Genomic DNA, 8,932 nt, shown 5'->3' on the forward strand with positions numbered 1-8,932 from the left:
TAGGGGTTAGGATTTAGAGTATAGGGTTTAAGGCTTAGGGTATAGGCTTTAGGCTTTAAGGTTTCGGGTTTTGGGTCTAGGGTTTGGGGATTAAGGTTTAGGGTTTACGGTTAGAGTTTAGGGTTCAGGGTTTATGGCTTAAGGTTTAGGGTTTAGGGTTAACTGTTTAGGGTTCAGGTTTTACGATTTACTGTTTATGGTTTAGTGTTTAGGATTTAGGGTTTAGGGTTCAGGTTTTACAATTTACAGTTTAGGGTTTATGGTTTAGGGTTTAGAGTTTAGGGTTTAGGGTTTAAGGTTTAGGGTTTAGGGTATAGGGCTTCAGGGTATAGCCTTTCACGTTTAAGGTTTAGTGTTAGTTGTTTGCGATTTAGGGTTTAGGGTTTTAGGGTCTAGGGTTTATAGTTTGGGTTTTTGTGCTTTCGTCTTAAGGTTTTGCTTTCGGGGTTTAGGGGTAAGGGTTTTCGGTATAGCGTTGAGGATTTAGGGTTTCTTTTTTAGGGTTTAGGGTTTAGTATTTAGTGTTTATGTTCTAGGGTTTAGGATTTAGGGTTTAGGGTTTAGGGTTTGAGTTTTGGGTTTTGGGTTTAGGTTTTAGGGTTTAGGCTTTTAGGGTTTAGGGTTTTAAGGTTTAAGGTTTAGGTTTTAGTTTTTAGTGTTTAGGGTTTAGGGTTTAGGGTTTAGGGTTTAGGGTTTAGGGTTTTGGGTGTAGGGTTTGGGGTTTGGGATTTGGGGTTTTGGGTTTAGGGTTTTGGGTGTTGGGTATAGGGGTTTAGAGTTTAGGGTGTAGGGCTTTAGGGTTTAGGGTTTTGGGTTTTGGGTTTTGGGTTTGGGGTTTAGGTTATATGCTGTAGGATACTCTGTTTCGGGTTTAGGGTTTTGGGATTAGGCTTTGGGGCTTAGGTTTTAGGAATTACGGTTTAGGGTTTGGAGTTTATGGTTTAGGGTTTAGGGTTTAGGGTTTAGGGTTTAGGGTTTGGGGTTTAGGATTTAGAGTTTAGGATTTGGGGTTTTGGATTTAGGGTTTTGGGTTTTATCATATGAGGTTATGGGTTTAGTGTTTGCGTTTAGGTTTTATGTTTTGGGTTAAGGGTTTAGGGTATATGGTTTAGCATTTTGGGTTTAAGGTTTTAGATTTGGGGTTAATGTTAAGTGTTTAGGGTTTACAGTTTACGGTTTATGGTTAAGGGTTAAGGGTTTAGGGTTTAGGGTTTAGGGTTTAGGGTTTTGTATTTTGTGTTCAGGGTTTAGGGTTTGGGGTACGTTTTAGGGTTTAGGGTTTTAGGTTTTGGATTTTGGGTTTTAGGGTTTATCGCTTAGCGTTTAGTGTTCTGGGTTTAGGATTTATGGTTTAGGGTTTAGGGTTTAGGGTTTAGGGTTTGGGGTTTAAGGTTTAAGGTTTAAGGTTTAGGTTTAGGGTTTAGGATTGTGGGTTTTGGGTATTTGGGTTTAGGGTTTAGGGTATAGGGCTTTAGGGTTTCGGGTTTAGGACTAGGGGTTTGGGATTTAGGGCCTAGGGTAGATTAGGGTTTTAGGGCTTAGGTTTTATGGTTTAGGGTTTTACTGTTTAGTTTTAAGGTGTAGATTTTTGGTTATAAATTTTAGGGTTTAGGGTTCAGGGTTGAGAGTTTAGAGTTTAGTGTTTAGGGATTATGGTCTTGGGTTTAGGGTTTAGGGTATGGGGTTTTGGATTTTTGGTTTAGGGTATAGGGTTTAGGATTTAGATTTTTGTGGTTAGGATATAGGGCTTTAGGGTTTAGGGTTTAGGGTTTATGGTTTAGGCTTTTGGGTTTAAGGATTAGTGTTAGGGTTTTAGGGATTAGTGTTAGGGTTTTAGGGTTTAGGGTTTAGGGTTTAGGGTTATAGTTTAGGTTTTGGGTTTAAGGTTTAGGGTTTAGTGATATGGGCTTAGGGTTTTCGGTTTAGAGTTAATGGTTTAGGGTTGTGATTTTAGGGTTTAGGATTTAGGGTTTAGTGTTTAGGGTTTAGGGTTTAAGGTTTATGGTTAAGGGTAGTGGCTTTAAGTTTTAGTGTTTAGGGTTTAGGGTTTATGATTTACGATTTCAGGTTTAGGGTTTACGGATTAGGGTTTTTGTTTAGGGTTTTCTGGTTTAAGGTTTAGGGCTTTAGGGTTTCGGAGTTAGGGACTAGGGTAGTTTAGGGTTTTAAGGCTTAGGCTTCATGGTTAAGGGTTCTGAGGTTTAGTTTTAAGGTGTAGGATTTTGGGTTTAGAGTGTAGGGGTTAGGATTTAGGGTATAGGGTTTAAGGCTTAGGGTATAGGCTTTAGGCTTTAAGGTTTCGGGTTTTGGGTCTAGGGTTTGGGGATTAAGGTTTAGGGTTTAGGGTTTACGGTTAGAGTTTAGGGTTCAGGGTTTATGGCTTAAGGTTTAGGGATATGATCTTAAGGTTTAGGGTTTAGGGTTAACTGTTTAGGGTTCAGGTTTTACGGTTTACTGTTTATGGTTTAGTGTTTAGGGTTTAGGGTTTAGGTTTCAGGTTTTACAATTTACAATTTAGGGTTTATGGTTTAGGGTTTAGGGTTTAGGGTTTAGGGTTTAGGGTTTGGGGTTTGGGGTTTGGGGTTTGGGGTAGAGGCTTTAGGCTTTATTATTTAGGGTTTAGTGTTTAGGGTTTAGGGTTTTAGGTTTAGGATTTACGGATTAGAGTTTTGGGATTAATGTTATGAGCTTAGGGTTTAGGTGTTAGGGTTTTGGGTTAAGGGTTTAGAGTTTAGGTTTTCGAGGTTTAGGGTTTAGGGTTTAAGGTTTAAGGTTTAGTGTTTAGGGTTTAGGATTTACAGTTTTGGGTTTTAGGCTTTTATGGTTTAGGGTTTCGAGTTTAGGGTATTAGGCTTCAGGGTTTAGGCTTTAAGGTTTAGGGTTTAGTGTTTAGGGTTAAGGTTTTTGGGTTTAGCGTTTTGGGTTTTGGGTTTAGGGTTTAGGGTTTAGTGTTTAGGGTTTAGGATTTAGGGTTTCGGGTTTTAAGGTTTATGGTTTAGGGTTTAGTGTTTAGGGTTTAGGGTTTAGGGCTTAGGGTTTGGGGTGTAGTGTTTGGGGTTTGTGGTTTAGGGTTTTGGGTGTTGGGTTTAGGGGTTTCAGGTTTTGGGTAAAGGGCCATAGGTTTAGGGTAAAGGGCTATAGGGTTTAGGGTTTTGCGTCTAGGGTTGTGGTATAGGCTTTAGTCTTTAAGGTTTATGGGTTAGGCCTTAGGGCTTATAGTTAGGGGATTGTGGCTTAGGATTTAGGTTTTAGGGTTTGGTGTTCGTGGTTTACGGTTTGGGGTTTGGGGTTTGGGGTTTTGGGTTTGGGGTTTGGGGTTTAGGGTTTAGGGTTTATGGTTTAGTTTATTGCGTTTAGGGTTTAGGGTTTAGGGTTTAGGGTTTAGGGATTCGGGTTTTGGGGTTTGGGGTTTAAGGTTTAGGGTTTAGGGTTTATGGTTTAAGTGTTTGGGTTTAGGGTTTAGGGTTTAGGCTTTAGGTTGTGAGGTTTATTGTTTAGGGTTTTGGGTTTTGGTTTTTGGGTTTAGGGTATAAAACTTAGGGTGTAGGGTCTAGGTCTTAGAGTTTGGGGTTTTGGGTTTGGGGTTTAGGTTTTTTGGTTTAGGGTTTTTTTTGTTTAGGGTTTAATGTTTAGGGTTTTAGGTTTGCGGTTTAGGTTTTAGGGTTTTTGGCTTAGGGGTATAGAATTTTTGGTATAGTTTTTACGGTTTAGTGTTTAGGGTTTAGGATTTAGGGTTTAGGGTTTAGGGTTTGGGGTGTAGTATTAAGGGTTTTGGGTTTAGAGTCTAGCGTTTACAGTTTAGGGTTTATGGTTTTGGAGTTAGGGTTTCGGGAGTAGGGTTTATGGTATTGGCTTTGGGATTTAAGGTTTAGGGTTTAGGATTTAGGGTATGGGCTTTAGGCTTAAAGGATTAGGGTTTATTATTTAGGGTTTAGAGTTTAAGGTTAAGGGTTTAGGGATTAGGGTTTAATGTTTAGGGTTTCGGTTTTAAGGTTTAGGGTTTCGGGATTAGGGTTTAGTGTTTAGGGTTTAGGGTTTAGGGTTTAGGGTTTAGGGTTTAGGGTATAGGGCTTCAAGGTTTAGCCTTTCTGGTTTAAGGTTTAGTGTTAGGGGTTTGCGATTTAGGGTTTAGGGTCTTAGGATCTAGGGTTTATAGTTTGGGGTTTTATGCTTTCATTTAAGGGTTTTGTGTTTGGGGTTTAGGGGTAAGGGTTTTGGGTTTAGCGTTTAGGGTTTAGGTTTTAGGGTTTAGGGTTTTAGGGTTTAGGGTTTTAGGGTTTATGGTTTAAGTTTTAGTGTTTAGGGTTTAGGTTTTAGGGTATAGGGTTTTGGGTGTAGGGTTTGGGGTTTGGGGTTTGGCTTTTGGGTTTACGGTTTAGGGTTTCTGGTGTTAGGTATCGGGTTTAGGTTTTATGGTTTAGTCTATAGGGCTTTAGGGTTTTGGGTTTAGGGTTTAGGGTTTATGGTTTGGGGTTTAGGTTATAAGCTTTAGGCTATTCTGTTTAGGGTTTAGGGTTTTGGGATTAGGCATTGGGGCTTAGGTTTTAGGATTTATGGTTTAGGGTTTGGAGTTTAGGGTTTAGTGTTTAGGGTGCAGGGTTTTGGCTTCAGGGTTTTGGGTATATGCTTTAGATTTCATGGTTTATGGTTTATGGTTTAGGGTTTAGGGTTTAGGGTTTAGGGTCTGGGGTTTAGGATTTAGAGTTTAGGATTTGGGGTTTGGGATTTAGGGTTGAGGGTTTAGAGTGTAGGGTTTAGGGTTTAGGGTGTAGGGTTTGGGGTTTAGTGTTTTGGATTTAGTGTTTAGGGATTAAGGTTTTAGGGTTTTGGGTTTAGGGTTTAGGATTTATGGTTTAAGGTCTAGGGTTTAGGGTTTATGGTTTAGGGTTTAGGGTTTAGGGTTTAGGTTTTAGGTTTTAGGCTTTTAGGCTATGAGGTCATGGGTCTAGTGTTTTGCATTTAGGTTTTAGGTTTAGGGTTTTGGGCTTAAAGTTTAGGGTTTAGGGTTTCGGGTTTAAGGTTGGGTTTCAGGGTTTTGGGTTAAGGGTTTAGGGTATCTGTTTTAGCGTTTTGGGTTTAAGGTTTTAGATTTGGGGTTAATGTTTAATGTTTAGGATTTACGGTTTAGGGTTTATTGTTTAGGGTTTAGGGTTTAGGGTTTAGGGTTTATTGTTTAGGGTTTAGGGTTTAGGGTTTAGGGTTTAGGGTTTTGTATTTTGTGTTTAGGGTTTAGGGTTTAGGGTTTAGGGTTTAGGGTTTAGAGTTTAGGGTTTAAGGTTTTTGGTTTTGGATTTAGGGTTTAGGATTTAGCGTTTACGTGTTTATCACTTAGGGTTTAGTGTTCCGGATTTAGGGTTTATGGTTTAGGGTTTGGGGTTTGGGGTTTGGGGTTTGGGGTTTATGGTTTAAGGTTTAGGGTTTAGGTTTGTGGGTTTTGGGTATTGGGGTTTTGGGTTTAGGGTATAGGGCTTTAGGGTTTCGGGGTAAGGGTTAGGGGTTTGGGATTTAGGGCCTAGGGTAGATTAGGGTTTTAGGGCTTACGGTTTATGGTTTAGGATTTTACGGTTTTGTTTTAAGGTGTTGAATTTTGGTTATAAATTTTAGGGTTTAAGGTTTAGGGTTGAGAGTTTAGAGTTTAGTGTTTAGGGATTATGGTCTTGGGTTTAGGGTTTAGGGTTTAGGTATAGGGTTTAAGATTTAGATTTTTGTGTTTAGGGTGTAGGGCTTTAGGGTTTAGGGTTTAGGGTTTAGGGTTTAAGGATTAGTGTTTAGGGTTTTAGGGTTTAGGGTTTAGGGTTTAGGGTTTATGGTTTTGGGTTTTGGGTTTTGGGTTTTGGGTTTTGGCCATAAGGTTTAGTGTTTCTGGTTTAGGGTTTAGGGGATTAGGGTTTAGGGTTTAGGGTTAGAGTTTAGGTTTTGGGTTTAAGGTTTAAGGTTTAGTGATATGGTCATAGGGTTTTTGATTTAAGGTTAATAGTTTAGGGTTGTGATTTTAGGGTTTAGGATTTAGGGTTTAGTGTTTAGGGTTTAGGGGTTGGGGTTGAGGGTTTAAGGTTTATGGTTAAGGGTAGTGGCTTTAAGTTTTAGTGTTTAGGGTTTAGGGTTTATGGTTTACGATTTCCGGTTTAGGGTTTAGGGTTTAGGGTTTAGGGTTTAGGGATTAGAGTTTTTGTTTAGGGTTTAGGTTGTAGGGTTTTGTGTCTAGACTTTAGGGTTTAGGGTTTAGTGTTTATGGTTTAGTGTTTAGGGTTCTGGGTTTTAGGCTTTTTTATTTTAGGTTTTAAGTTATGGGTTTTTGGGTTTCGGGTTTAGGGATTTTGGGTTAAGGGTTTATGATTTAGAGTTTAGGGTTTAGGGTTTAGGGTTTAGGGTTTAGGATTTATGGTTTAGGGTTTAGGGTTTAGGATTTTTGGTTTAGGGTTTAGGGTATTGGGCTTTTGGTTTTTTGCTTAGGAGTTTAGGGTTTAGGGGTTAGGGTTTTAGTTTATGTTTTTTGGGTTTAGGGTTTGTGGTGTAGTTTTGGGTTTAGGCTTTAGGGTTTAGGGTTTAGGGTTTTGGGTTTCGGGATTAGGCTTTGGGGGTTTAGGGTTTAGGGTTTTGGATTTACGGATTAGGCTTTGGGGCATTAGCGTTTAGGGTTTAGAGTTTAGGGATTAGGGTTTAGGGTGTAGTGTTTAGGGTTTAGGGTTTAGGGTTTTGGGTTTTGGGTTTTGGGTATAGATTTTAGGCTTTAAGGTTTACGATTTAGGGTTTAGGGTTTAGAGTTTTGGGTTTAGGGTTTGGGGTTTAGGATTTATGGTTTAAGGTTTAGGGTTTGGGGTTTAGGGTTTAGGGTTTAGGGTTGAGGGTTTAGGGTGTTATGTTTTGGGTTTAGGGTTTAGGGATTAGGGTTTTATGGTTTGGGGTTTTGGGTTTAGGGTTTAAGGTTTAGGGCTTAAGGTTTAGAGGTTTAGAGGTTTAGGGTTTAGGGTTTAGGGTATAGGCTTTAGGTTGTGAGGTTTAGGGTTTTGGGTATTAGGTTTAAGGTTTAGGGTTTATTGTGTAGGGATTAGGGTTTTGGGTTTTGGGTTTTGGGTTTTGGGTTTTGGGTGTTGTACATTAAGGAAATATTTGAATTTCAGCATCTAATAGCAAGTCCTATTCAATCTGGTGAACTGGGTGTCTAACACCTTCCCAACTTCATAACCATAGGTGCGCGACTCCGAATGTTTACGTTCCCCAATCCCCAATATTGAGGCATTTTCAATGTTATATTTAGAAGATACGCAAAAGGAAGATAGCCCTCGCGAAATAGGCCCCCATGTATCTTCGAGCAAGGATGTGGCCACATGGAGCTTGCAGATGGATGATGCGCATGGCTGTTGACTCCACAGAAACCAAAATCGAACTAAAACCAAATCGAAACTGGTCTCCCTTATTGAATCATATTTTAGGATTACTCATTCTCACACCAAAACCGATAAAAACAAACCAAAATCGGTCTAAACCGATTGATTGACACCCTTACAACATTCTTTGCCTATTGGGAAATGTGAAGTGATTTAAAGTCCCTAATGCTACGTTTGTCTCACGCTAAAATATTTATAGGAAAAATATTATTATTTATACATTCTATTTTTTATTTAAGAAAATTACACTCCCCTTCTCTGTACTTTATCTTACACCACTTCCCCCCACCTATTTTGAAAAATACCACTCTCTTCTCCTGTTCTTTAAAGATGATAACAATTGTACCCTTTCCGTTAAAGAACCATGTTAAGTGATGACATCGGCCTTAAAATGTGATATATAATACCTAATTTACCGTTTCTTGGTGTAAAATATCAAGACTTTGGAGCACTGAAAGGGGTCATTTTTTTTACGTGGATAGTCTAAGACACTTCTTACGCCATCCTGTATGTTCGGTTAATGCTCAGACCTTCACTATAAAGCTCCGATCGTTGAGGGGTTTTGAAACCTTGATCCACTAGTCTCCTTCCAAAGTGTTGAACTGGATTTCAGTTTTTAAGAGGAAAGATGAAGACGACACTCTTGAGGTGGAGAGCATCAACCTCTTAAGAGGACTAAATAAATGAGTTCAAAGCATGATGTTCTACAACTCATCTCTGTTTTTTAGAAACGATAGAACCTTCATTGGTGTTGTCTGTGGTCGATCGAAGCAAGGAATGTTCAATCGGGTCTATGACCTCCTCCGTGAATAGGGCCTTACAAAGGGTCTAATTCCAAACACTGTGAATCCTTCTCGATTTCCGATGATGGAGACTTCGAGGTGGAGCTTGATCACACCTGCTATGTTCATTTCAATGAACTTGTGTATTATGATAAGAAGATCACCCGATAGTTGAGCTATAGTTTTGTTTCTGATGTCAATGATATTCAAGCTAAGAAATTGTTCGTCTGGGGTTCCTGTTACAGGAATCAAAGTGGAACCCAATTTGGAGTTGACTGAATTCTTTGTTGGGTTTTTGTCGGAGGAGTTCCCATCTGAGCAGTTTCAGACTATTCTCGTTTGTAAGAGCAAAGCTTATGCAAATCCATTGGAGACAATAAATAGAATCTGATGTTTCATAGGTAAAAATGACTTGATTCCATCGCTTATCATTATCGTCTAGCATTTTCTTCGCTCGATTTTACTCTGCTTTTAATCCGCCTTCCCCATATTGAGTTTTGTTGATGGATTTACTTCTCTCTCTGAGAAAGAAAAGGAGAGAAAGTTCTATTCTTTTCAGTAAAATTTCGGGATAGAAGTTTAAGTCGATGGGTTTTCATTCATGGTTTTCATTTTCAAATCTCCTGGGAAATTTTGCGTTCTCTTCTCTTTTAAAAACATGAATCTGTATGTTTCACAATTTACAGAATGGTACTTACAGTTCTAATTTTCCATTTTATGGAAGTCAAACTTTGTATTTGATCACTGCAGCTTTTGAACCTC

General features: G+C 39.2%; 1 long non-coding RNA gene across 1 annotated transcript; it reads left to right on the forward strand.

Moving 5' to 3' along the window:
• Window positions 1–7,851: 7,851 nt before the first annotated feature.
• On the forward strand, window positions 7,852–8,598 carry LOC122065270. Its single transcript, XR_006135965.1, has 2 exons — window positions 7,852–8,269; window positions 8,416–8,598. It is a non-coding gene; the product is annotated as an uncharacterized LOC122065270 (long non-coding RNA).
• The last annotated feature ends 334 nt before the right edge of the window (window positions 8,599–8,932 follow it).

This window comes from Macadamia integrifolia, unplaced genomic scaffold (genome assembly GCF_013358625.1).
Source record: "Macadamia integrifolia cultivar HAES 741 unplaced genomic scaffold, SCU_Mint_v3 scaffold1947, whole genome shotgun sequence".
NCBI lineage: Eukaryota > Viridiplantae > Streptophyta > Magnoliopsida > Proteales > Proteaceae > Macadamia > Macadamia integrifolia.